The sequence below is a fragment of the Gavialis gangeticus genome, unplaced genomic scaffold (assembly GCF_001723915.1).
Source record: "Gavialis gangeticus isolate Ggan-Ray unplaced genomic scaffold, GavGan_comp1, whole genome shotgun sequence".
NCBI classification, from domain to species: domain Eukaryota; kingdom Metazoa; phylum Chordata; order Crocodylia; family Gavialidae; genus Gavialis; species Gavialis gangeticus.
Window position 1 is genome coordinate 2,589,660 of NW_017729018.1, and position 12,660 is coordinate 2,602,319.

Consider the following 12,660-nt stretch of genomic DNA (forward strand, 5'->3'; position numbering starts at 1 on the left):
TATATGGCCCATCCACAAACTGCCTCAAACCCAAGGGGTCTCGTACAGATGGTGCCAGAGCAGCCACTGGCCAACCCAAAAAATCAGCACCAGAAACAACAGCAAGTGGCTTAAACCAGCCACTTGACCAGACGAACGTAATTGCTACCTTTCCTGCTGCGTTTGGCTTGAAAATAAATAAATAAAAAAGCAGCTAGGTTGCAAGAAAGGCTGAAGGTCTTTATTTGAACAAAAGCATTTTCTGCTTTAAAAAGTGCTGTAGAGAGAGAGAGAGAGAGAGAAAGAAAAAAAAGTTTTCAAAAAAGCTTGAGAAAATGAGGTGCTGTCCCAATTCAAGTCCCATTTAAAAACAAAAAGATTCAGAACATGTTTGAAAAGCGCAGCCGTGCCAGAAACCCTTCTTCCCCCACCCGTAAGTATTAAAGAACAGCAGTAGATCTTCAGAAAATGCTTTTATTTGGAGACCCGCACCTTGAGGCTCATCACGCTTAAATGGTAGAAATATAGTGTTGCTTATTATTACTGTTAGATACTCAAAAGTGATTGCCAAACTCTTAATGAGAAGGGAATGGCACAGATTAGCAGCTGCCACTTGTACTGAAAGCACAACATCTTCTTCACATAGCTGCAGGGATCCACACCTAAATTTCCTCAAGTACTGCTACATGCTGTTCATACGCCACTCCCAGGTCTCCTGTTGTTTCAGCCATTTATCATCCATTTGCACAAGTCACACCTTGTAGCAGGGTTGTGGTGGCAGACCTCCGGAAAAAAAGGATTTATTTTTTTATGGTGTGAAAAGAAAACCAAATTCCTTCAAACAAATGTGAAAACATCAACCTAACCCAAAATAAATGTCGACTGGGAAAAAAAAAGTGAACCCCCACACCATATAAGAAGTGGACTTTCCAGATTAAATTCTGGATGCAAGGTAACTCAACTACTGTTAGTTGATCTCAATTCCAGATTCTCAATTTAGTTCTAGCATTTGTGAATGAGGAAGGGCCAACCTCTGTGTATGGTGCACAGCAGATCAGGCGGGGAGCAGAAACAGAGGAAAGAAATTGGAGTGGCACTTGGACAAGCAGGAATAATACAAATTAAGCCCATGTCTTCTTCCCACTAATATATATAGTCAACGGACATTTTAAGAGACCTTCAGAGAGATGGCATTTTAGACATGTGGTCAAACCCTTATTCGCTCTAGTGTGGACAGCTGAAAATCTCTGGTAGCAGTGGATTAAGTCTGATATTTGCAAGAGACCAAGACAGTGTGGTATTTAATTACTAATCTACTCAAAAAAAAAAAATCCAACTCCAGACCGCTACTGACCACAGCTGTACTCAAAGTAAATTGATTCCATTTCTCCTTCCTTTCCTTTTTTCAAAGAGTAATACCCAAACCTCCAAAATCCTTTTACTTGGGAGGCTTCTGAGTCTTCCAAATCCTTTTACTTATTTTATTTCTGAATACATTCTCAGCATTACTTTAAGGACCCATTACAGCACAGATCTGAAAGGAGTGAACTTCTTAAAAGTCTTCAGGCTGAAATTTCTGTCTTACAACTGATGCTGCAGGAGAAAGATGCATTTTCTTTAATGTCATCTCAAATCCTTCTGTAAAAAAATAAATAAATAAATAAATATAACTTGGTGTTAAAGATGCGGAACATACCATATAGCCCAGCTCCCACATTTGGAGAAAAAATAAGTAATCAGATCACAAAGTTATGCTAAGAACTCCTGGCATGGTACCTAGGTCTCATCTTGAGAAGAGTCAAGTCTTTCCACTCACACTGGAAAGTTGAAGCTTCTCTCACTATCTGGTTACCAGATCCCCCTCCATAAGCAAAGAAAGCAGTATGTGCAAAGCAAGCTGTTTTTAAAATCCCATTTCTATCACCACCGCCACCTCCTAGTTGTAGTCCACTCCTTTCTGAATGTCTGACCCCGCAAAATTTGGAGGGCCTAACAGACAGCCAATCCATCCAAGGCACCCCAAGTGAAGAAAAGTCAAGTTTAATCTGCGATGACACAAAATCCCACTGCCCATATCTTGTGGCAGCAAGAGGAACGGTCATCGGGATGATTTTGCCTTGTGTGCTACTAGGACAGCAGAAGGCCTCCTTAGGACAGCTGCATGCATTTCTGCAGAAGAGAGAACTTATTTTAAGGCATGTCCTCAACAAAACCTCAGAGTTTACAAGAGGCTCAAAAAAAAAAAAAAAAAACAAAAAAAACAGCATTCTAAAGAAAGTGATAACTTTTGGTATCAAAACACAGCCTAGCAAGATTTGTAAGGTTAATTCCCAAAAATTGCTCAACCACTGAAAGTGTCAGATAGCAATTAGTCAGCAGCAAACCGTCTGCCACCATAACCGCCACTCTGGGCTCTCCCTACCATGTCCCCAGTGGGCAAGTTGGCAGGGAAAAACCAATATGAAACTGAAGGCTAACTCCCCACAGCACTTACATCCAAGTTTTCCAACAAAATCCAGAGCACAAAGTGAGAAGTGAATCCAGCATCCAGCCTTGTCTTCCGAGTCTCTAGCCTACAAGAACAAGGGGACATTTCTAATTATTATGACCCTATTAAAAACAACCTCAAAGATCTACTCTTTCCACAGAAACCTTCTTTTTTCTTATATCTGTCTTTCCCCTTTATTTTCATACAAACAGGATCTCCATTTAAAAGTCTTCCCACAGATCTGCTATTTCCTGCCTGGAAGTTTTACAGGTGGTTCTCTTTAAGACCACAAAATGTCAGCTTCTCCCCAGCAAAAGTCACTTCATTTGCAGGCATTGACTTAATTTGTCTGCTCAGGGCATGCACGTAATCAGGATAGATCAGATGAAACACGGACTGAACATGCAGTTCATCACAGCAGACCACTGCCAGGCCTGCAAGTGGCAATGCAGAATCCCTTCCATATATCTATCTAACCCACCAATGCACAATTTGAAATTTCAAAGACTTGAAAACTTCAGCTCTTCCTCACCCAATATCCTCCTGTTCAAACAGGGGAGACCCTGGTTTCCCAACTGCACCTGAGGACAGATCAGATTCTTGGATGCAGACAGACACAAGAAGAAAGGCAACTTTACACAGCACTATTGTATATGGTTTTGGTACCCACATTTTAAAAAGAAAGTTGCAGAACTGAAAAGGTGCAAAAAATGGACTAGCTGTACAATAATTTTTGAAGGAACTGTATACAGGAATTTATCTGTATAGTTGATCAAAAAAATGAATGTGGGGTCTTAATTACTGTGTCTAGGTACCTTGATAGGTGGAAAAGTGCTAGGGACTAAAGGAAAACAAACAAAAACGCACAGATATAATAAGCAGTCATAGGCTCAAGCCAGACTAATTCAAATTGGTCAGTAAGCCTCAAGTTTTCTAACCAGAAGCAATTATCCACTGGAAAGCACTAGCAAGGAAGTGAAAGATTCTTTTAGGTTCTTGCCTTCAAATGAAGACTTAATACCTTGATAGAAAGTATGCTTTAAAACAAACAAGTTACAGGTTTCAACACAGGGTAACTGGGTGAAATTCTGACACCTGTATTATAAAGACTACACGATCTAACGATCCCTTCAGGTCTTGACCTTTGAAGCCCACGTGCCTTTTTAATTTACTGGCCATACAATGGTTTTCTAATGACACAGCAAAATTACCTGTGGAGACACTGATATGAGAGGGACTAGTGTAAATAGGGACGGTCTGCCTGACTCTAGAAGGTCCACTGTGTTAGCATGGTTAAACACACACCAGCTTCCATGGCCAACAGCACACAAAAGTGATGTGGCAAGGGGTCTCGCAACCTCTAATGACCCAGTTGTAAAGGGGTATCCTACTGTTACGTTGGGGGAACCGGGGGCAGCCTTCATCAGGAGTCTGGAGCAAAGCTCCAGAAGACACTGCAAGATGCCTAAATCTATACCACTATACTTTTTTAAGAGGGGCTGGTGCAGGACTTAGCGGTGATATGATTGAGTTAAAAGTGGAAGGAGTCAGGACAGCATAGCAGAGATTACTGGATGGTGGTCTATGCCCTACAGTATGGAAAAGTCAAAACAAATTAATGGCCTCCCTTTGGCTTAAATCTTGACCCCTCCCATGAAATGCCTGAAAGTACAACAGACACCAAAAATTAGTGCTTCCTTTCCTTCCGTGTGCAAATCACTTCAAGAAACTTTAATACGATCACAAGTTTGGGCATCACATTTCCTTAGGTCCCTCTGAAAGTGTTTAGCTTCCTCTCTCTCTCTCTCTGTTCTTATATAAAAATTGGGAATGCTGACACTCTTTTCCCCCCATTCTTTACAATATAAATGGACAATACTGAAAGAGTCTGCTGGGCAGGAGACTTGTGTGCATATACATTCCTTAACATAGCTGGGGCTTCAAGGTAATAATGCAATACAAGAGAAAAGATGATTGAACCAACAAAAAGCAAGCACCTTGTATTCACCAGTCACCATATCAGCAGGTATTTCCTTTCTAATCCTCAAAAAGATCAAAGCATGCCATGAATGCATAGGAGATTTATCCTTATCTGGACTCAAGCATGCCACAGAAACTCAAGTTCTTTTTCTTTAATGCCCTGCCTAATTAAATATTCTTACCTTTTGTTTTAGGTGCTTACAAGATCCAGGGTGTGTGCCATTGCAGACCAATTTCAAAGTGACCCATTGTGAATTGTTTCTCCATTCTCCCCACTAAGGTGCTGATTATTTTGTAGGGGTGAGAAGCAAGGGGAGAAACCCCTCCACACTCTGAAACAGGAAAAGAGACATATAAGATGACCTCATATGCACATGACTGACGGTGCTCTCTCTCACAGCTGTAACAGTTAGAGTTGTTACTAGAGGCAACAAAACTAGATCCTCTAGCACAGATCAGCTTCCTACACACAGAAAGAGCTAGCACTACACAGTGGAGGAAAAAGTGCCAAACAAATGCAACCACTTCTGAAATGCAAGGGAACAAAGATTTAAAGAGGACAATATAGAAGAAAGGACAACTGGATACGTCTGGGTCTCTTCCAAAAGATCCCACTGACTCTCTTAATGTCCACAGTCAGCAGATTTATTTATTTTTTTTAATCTAAGGCCTTCTGCAAAAGGCAAAGAACATCCAGTCCATGTTGGAAGGAGAGAGAGATGAACTGACCCCAGATACAGAGGAACTAAAACAGTAGTTCTCAATCTTTAAGTCAGGGCACCCCTCCATAACTTTTTTGAATTTGGCAGGGACCCCGGTTTAGAACCACTGTTGTGCTAACTTGGCTGACCAGAAAACTCCTTATTTTTAGCATTTTCTTTTCCCCACAAAAGCACAAAACAGCAGCAATTGTTGTTTTCTGTAAGAGACTCCCACTAATCTGTTTACTACAATGCTATGCATATCAAAGTTAATATACTAATTTTAAATTCATTCAAACTGGCCTGTGTCCTAGCTTACGTAAAAAAAAAAAGTCATCTCCTAAGATTCACAGGAAGCGAGCCCTTAAAAAAGGCAAACTTGTTTCAAGAGTGGGGACAAGGCTTGGCATAATAAAAAGTGTTTGTCTGCTTTTTCACATGTGCATGCTTTGTCATAAATTAAACAAAAGAGCTGGAAACATCAGCTACGCCCTCCAAAGCCAGAGCTGAAGGCCTGACGTCTCTCTTCCTGTATTAGCTAGGGATAGGTGTACAAACTGAATAAAGTACAGCAGGACTAGACAGGTCAGGCAGACAGGAAGAGACTGGAGGCCTCTTTCAAAGTTTGAAATTAAAGACTTTGCTCACGCACCAGTTCAACCTGTTGTTATTGCTCCTGGATCCGAACACCCGATGCTGCTGTATGCAACTGCAACCCCCTCTCTCTTTAAGAGTTTCCTTTCACACCAACTCATCCGTCTCCATGCCTTAAAAATAATGCTTCTCAGAGGCATCCATTTCTTCCTAAATGCAAATTCCATTTCCAACCTGAAAAGAAAAGAATTCAAATAGGAATTTAGGATGTAGACACCAAAACCTGGCCACTGTACCACATACTGCTGCAGCCATAGGAGAATAAATACTTCTACAACTAGAATTTCTGCTCACGAGAACAAAGGTCCGTGTTCAAGTGTAACCCATGCTAAAATAAGGCCTGTCTTCCTCTAGTTCCCTTCACTTAAAGCTTTGAATACTCAGGGCTGAAGCAGGTTAGATTACTTAACTCAAGCCGGCTCCTCTGAAAATCTCAAACCAAATGTTTAAGGCTCGCTCACTATATGAAGTCCTTGAGACCTAACAGGGGAAACTGAAATCAATGGCTGTGTGTGTTTAGGGACCTAAACTTCTTCTTGAATCTGTCCCTAGTCACTCTCAACCAGGGTGCCATGATAGCCTTTTCAGGGTACTGCCATGGGCCCACTCTTCCTCCCCTAGCAGGCTCTTCCCTGCTGGCTGCTGCTCCTCCTTTCCCAGCCCCTCTCAACCACATAAGCACTGCAAAGAGATAGTTTTTGAAATAGGGTGCCACTCCACTCAATTCATAAGAGCTATGGAGGGGTGCCTCAAGTCTAAAAAGGTTGAGAATCACTGCCCTAGATAAAACAGAAGGACCTGAATGTTACAGCACCTAGCTTTTAGGTGCTTGCTTGCTGAGTGGGATCAGCAACAGATTTAGATGCTAAAACCAGGCTCCACAACAGCCAGCACGCTGACTGCCGAGCTACCTAGGCCAGCCAGTAAGGATCACCAAGGTCAAATCTCAAATCCTGCCTCTCCCCAAGGACTTGCACTAACAACTACTAGTGTAGCAGGTTACAAGGAAACCAACAGGGCATGCTTACATTCGTGAAGTTTCTGGCAACTCCACTCTGGTATCTGTGCTAGGAGGGGCTAAGCGCACCTTGGGAAGGTACCAAACAAACAGACTGCCGTGGCCAGCAGAAAGTGCTCCCTCCACTCAGGATCCTTCCAGAGAACTGTCTTTGGCAGACCTTGCTCACCCATCTGAGCAGGAGAGGGTGCCACTTGAAGCCTTCTATCCAACCCATTACTCACTCAAGAGTGGGATACAGGTATAATACTTTCTTCCGCTAGAGATATTTTGGACCCACATGAACACTATAACAAATCAGACCACAAGACACTCTAATTGCAGTTCAAGCCCACCTGGTAAAGCTAATCCCAGACATTCACTAGGCCAGAGGCAGTGATACACAGCACAGTGAGAATTTTGCACAATGCAAGCCCCTTCCACATTTACCTGAATTTAAGATGACCTTGAATTTCAGACGAACCCCTGCACAAGCCTGCCAAATCCTGGCCAAGCGCCCTCTCCCCAACTACATAAACCACTTGAGCCACCCTAGCCGCAGCCCAGGTTGAGACTGACCCATAGTTGCTACTTGCCTTGGGCTAATACTCAATGCCCAGACAAGGCTTCCCCCCCACCCCCAAATGCTGAGTTAACCTTAGAGGAACCTCTTCCAGGCCTGTACTGACCTTCTGGTGCATGTGAAGAACCAATCCCCAGAGCAAGGGAAGGAACCTCTGGAGGTTTGTAGCCTACCATACACCCAGCACCTGCACTGTATCCTAAATCCTCCGAGTTATCATTAAAAACCCTTCTTAGTCTTAAGGGTTACAACAGCTTCAGAATACTACAAAGTGGTATAAGTAGCAGACTGGGGCTTCATAACTTCTGAGTCGCCCCCAGGCATTTAATAAGAGTTCAGCAGGGGAAAACAAAAAACAAAAACAAAAAAACAAAAAAACCCACAATTCAAATAATATTGAATGATTTGCTCCTTTTCTAGCAATTCCCAGCCAATGATGTCAATGCAGTTTATAAACATTTACAAATGGAGTCTCACAAGCAACACAACTCTTCTTGCTTGAAAAAAAATATAAATACATTATATTACTTGCAATACTGTTATAGTTACAGTCATGCAATTACCTACATATGTAATCACTCACTACTGCACATAACTGGGAAACTCAGGTACATGGAAACAAAGCAATTCACCCAGGGTGTCAGAGGACAATAAAGCATGTAACATCCAGAAGGCCCAATTCCCAAAAGCCTTTGCTCAAAGCCTGCCAGACTCCACTTTCTGACCAGCACCCCAGCCAAAACTTCAGGACCCCCCCAACTCTAATAATCAAACTGCTTTATTTATTTAAAACAGGGAGCCTGGATGACACCAGGGGAGCAACAACAACTATTAAGGAATAGATGAGACTTCTACCACTGAATCCAGATCTGGCCCAGAGCTTCCCTAGGTGCCAGCCCAGAGCTGCTAGATGCTATTTACATTTTCCCTTGCAACCATAAAGTCTTTCTAAGGCAGTCAGGCTTCTTTGGATACATGTGATATCTTTTATTAGACCAACTAAATAGTTGGGGAAAAACATAGCTCTTGGCCAGCTTTCAGGCACAAACACCCTTCTTCAGGTACAGAGGGTCTGCTGGTGTTTGTACTCTCCTGTGTAGAACAGAAATGCAAAATAGCAATATGCAAAATGCAGGGCTGGGCTATCAGATGGCTGTCATGTGCCAGCAAGCCAATGTCTATATTTAGCCCGTGCTGCTTTTTAAGGCCCTCTGAAGCTCCCTGCACTTCTGCCTGGCTTTGTGTCTGTTGCAGCCAAGGTTAAAACTTGCATTCACCAGGAAGCAAGCCCTGCACAGGGCCTCTAAACTGCACCCACAATTTGAAAAGGGGAGAGGAGGCCAGGGATGCAACACAGAGGCCTGTAATGACCTTCAACTCTCATGCTTTCCCCCTCCCCAGCCCGAGCTACAATGCACGTATCACCCCAGAACCAGGGCAACTCACAGATCCTGCGGAGAGAGGCACCCACCTCCTTGCAGCCCAACCCTATGCACAGGCAGCCTTTGTTCCCCCTCCCCCACCATGTGCCTCCCTCTTAAAGAGACATGCGCAAACATGTGGCATCAAATCACCTGCTATTATTTGCTCCAGCTTAAGCCCTTCTCAGGACTCCTAGAAAAGTATCACCTAGTGCTTTAAAGGCCAGAATTGGGAGTCCGGACTCCTGAGTTTGTTGCTCAGCCCTGCAGCACAGATAGATCACTTAGGAGGAGCCTAGTCCTAATCATGCAGAAATAATATTTACAAAATTGTACAAGATCTTTATAGAGAATCCAGGCACCCGATACATGATTCTCTATTAAGGGTATTGCACGTGGCTTGATACAGGCCTGGTTTCTAAATACGTGGCTCACATCAGCTTCCCTCCGGCACTCCGAGCTCAACAGGAATATCGGGGGGGGCGGGGTGCAAAAACACAACTGAACTGCTTGATCACAAGGATCTCCCTGCATTTTGCATTCCCTTGTCCAATGTCCTTCAAGCCTCTCTGCTTCCTGTAGTTCGCTTTGGCTTAGCACAGGCCTATAGCATGAGTGGATGGCAACGATTAAACCTAGATTGGCAAAGGATTCAAATCAAAGAGGGTAGCACGCTACTCACCACGCAGCTAGGCCAGGAAGAGGAAGAAGAAAGGAGAAACGGGGAGGAAGAGAGGTGGGACAAAGAAGAGAGCCGCTCCCCCTGTGATTGGCGGGAAGCACAAGCCTGTTGCACTTCCTGGATCGGTCATCTGTCCATTTAATTATTTTAATGAATTTATGACCAGAGGCTTCTATGGAGTGGGCTTAGGAAAAGTGTGGGAGGCAGAAATCAGTGGAAATCCCTTAAAAAAAACATTCAGAATCTGCACCAGAGGATTCAATCTAGAGTCAGTATCTTCTGTGTTGCAGGGTTTGGGGTTGTAGTTGTGTTGGTCTAAGGACACAGGCAGGCAAGTGTCTTTGGGTAGATGTGCTATCTTTTATTAGTACTCCTTAAATCTTTGGCAGGCTTTACCTCAGAAGGAATTTTGAATAGGCTCTAGGCTACAGATCCGTTACACCCAGTAAGCCCATAACAATAATGGTATTGTTTTTTAACTTCCCTTTGGTATTTTCCATCCAAAGATCTTGATACATTTCACAAATGTAAGTAAATTAAGCCTTTGGCATGTAAGTAAGGTATTGTTATCTCTATAGGTAGGACACTGAGAGACACAGAACTGAAATTACCTTAAAAAAACCTTACTGGATAATGCAGTTTCTTGTGCACATGTATTGCAAACATGAGCCACATGACCAATTAGAAACGAGGACTCTATCTATATTAAAAAGGACTATGAACTCATGATTACAATAGGGAGGTGATAGGGAGTCAGGTTCTTTTCCCAGTTCAAGGAGGAAAATGGGATCTTGAGGCCTATATATCCCCCAGTTTACATACGCCCACTGCATCTGCTAGAACTTGTTAGCAAAACAATTTTTTTTTACGGGAAGAAAGTATGAAAATATATATTTCTGTCTTCATCTCTTTCTCCCCAAATGTTGAGGGTTTTAACAAACCACCAAAAATGTGGTTGCTGAAAACTAAACGTATTCCACTTTGTGCATGAATTTGTTCAGTTTTCATTTCTTAAGAAAAAGTCCCCCAAAACAGAGAATAGCAACTCTGGGGCTTCCAACAGATGCTCTTGTACCCCCAAGACTTCTTCAAAGAGACTTCTTTGTGGACACACAAAACCATTTTTTTCTAAATATTTGTTTATTAAGTGTTCAGCCTCTGCTTTTCTCATTCATAAGAACCAAAGCAAAGGGTCCCACAGCTCTGATGCTGTCTCAGAGACAAAAGTTTACTTCCCAACCAGCCAAGAAGCTTATAGAGGTGCCTTTACACATCAGCACCCCCTATGTAACGCTGTGAAGAGGCAGTGATGATGAAAAGACGATAATGATACTGGAATTCTGCATCCAGTTCTGATATGTGTGTTTTCAGGCAACACCAAATTATTTTCAGGCCTGAGGCAATACCTTACAGAGTATTATATTACATTAATGCTCACTCCATTTCTCCCATTACAGAGAAGACTCAGGGGTCACCTGATTACAGTACATAAGAGAAAATACCAAGATGACCATGGAGCAGACAAAAGCAGAAGAAGAACTGACAGCCAAAAGTTTAAATTGGACAGATTCAAAATGAAGAAATTCAAAATTCAATTCAGATTCAAAATAAGGCACAATTTTTTTCTCCCCAGGGAGAGTGATTAACTCCTATAGAAACAATCTCCCAACAGCAGAGGTTAAATCCAGCCAGGATGCCTTTGGAAAAGATGCTTTCATAAAATCTTAGAGTGTTGAAAGGAACTTCAGGGGCCATTTAGTATAACACCTTCCAGCGAACCAGGATTTTCACTTCCTAAACTATCTTGGACAGAAGCTTATCCTGACTTTTCTTGAAAGTGCCCAATGAAAGAGAGATTCCACAACTTTCCTAGGCATCTTATTCCACTATTCTATTGTTTTTACACTTATGAAGGTTTCCTAAGATTTAATCTAAATCTGCTTTATTGCAATTTAAAATCACTGTCCTCTGCCCTGCCTCCATTGCAGAGGAGAACAATGCTTTTCCCTCTTTATGGGAGCCTTTCAAATATTTGAAAGCTATTGTTGTGTCCCACTTTGATTTCCTTTTCTCCAAACCTATCTAATTCCTTTAGTCTTTCTGCATACAGTTGGCTTTCCAGTCCCTGTATCATCTTTGTCACTCGCCCCGGACCCTCCCCAGTTTCTCTACATCCGTATCAAGCAGGGCCCAGAACATGATGCTACTTCTGCTGAAACCTAATTAGCACTGGGTAGAGTGATACAATCACCTCCACATCCTACATGCAATGCTCCTGTTTATGCAGCCAACATTTTCATTTGCTTTTCCTATGACAGCATTATGATGCTCAGTCACGTTGAGGCTGCGATACATCTATCACCTGGACAAGGGAGAGGAGATTGATGTCATACATCTTGACTTCAAAAAAGCCTTCGAGCTGGTATCCCATGATCACCTCTTGGCAAAACTAGCCAAATGCGGCCTCGGGTCCACCACGATCCGCTGGCTGGGGAATTGATTCCGTGGTCAGACCCAGAGGGTGGTGGTTAATGGCAGTCACTCACCATGGTGCCCTGTGACCAGTGGGGTCCCCCAAGGCTCTGTCCTTGGACCCATATTTTTCAACGTCTTCATTAATGATGTAGATATTGGAGTCAGAAGCAGACTGGCCAAGTTCACCGATGACACCAAACTCCGGAGTAAAGCATCCACATCTGAGGACAGAAGGGTGATCCAGGCTGACCTTGACAGGCTCATGAAATGGGCGGACGAGAACCTGATGGTGTTTAACACCGAAAAATGCAAGGTTCTCCACCTTGGGAGGAAAAACCTGCAGCATCCTTGTAGGCTCGGCAGTGCTGTTCTGACTAGCACTATGGAAGAAAGGGACTTGGGGGTCATCATTGACCACAAGATGAACATGAGCCTTCAATGTGATGCTGTGGCTAGTTAAGTGAGCAAAACACTGCCCTGCATCCACAGATGCTTCTCAAGCAAATCCCAGGACATCACTCTCCACCTTGTACTCAGCCTTGGTGAGGCCATAGCTGGAGTACTGCATCCAGTTTTGGGCCCCACAATTCAAAAAGGATGTGGAGAAGCTTCAGAGAGTCCAGAGAAGAGCCACGTGCATGATCAGAGGTCTGGAAAACAGACCTTATGACGACAGGCTGAGAGCCATGGGACTCTTTAG

At 43.1% G+C, this 12,660-nt stretch overlaps 1 long non-coding RNA gene across 2 annotated transcripts; it reads right to left on the reverse strand.

Annotated features, from left to right (window-relative positions):
* Positions 1-782: 782 nt before the first annotated feature.
* Positions 783-9,550, reverse strand: LOC109294764. 2 transcript variants are annotated; one of them, XR_002096616.1, is made up of 5 exons: positions 9,486-9,550; positions 5,801-5,976; positions 4,630-4,779; positions 2,474-2,552; positions 783-1,617 (listed from the first exon to the last, which is right to left on the reverse strand). It is a non-coding gene; the product is annotated as an uncharacterized LOC109294764 (long non-coding RNA). The 2 variants fall into 2 exon arrangements; XR_002096617.1 differs by lacking the exon at positions 9,486-9,550 and adding an exon at positions 8,829-8,899.
* Between the last annotated feature and the right edge of the window lie 3,110 nt (positions 9,551-12,660).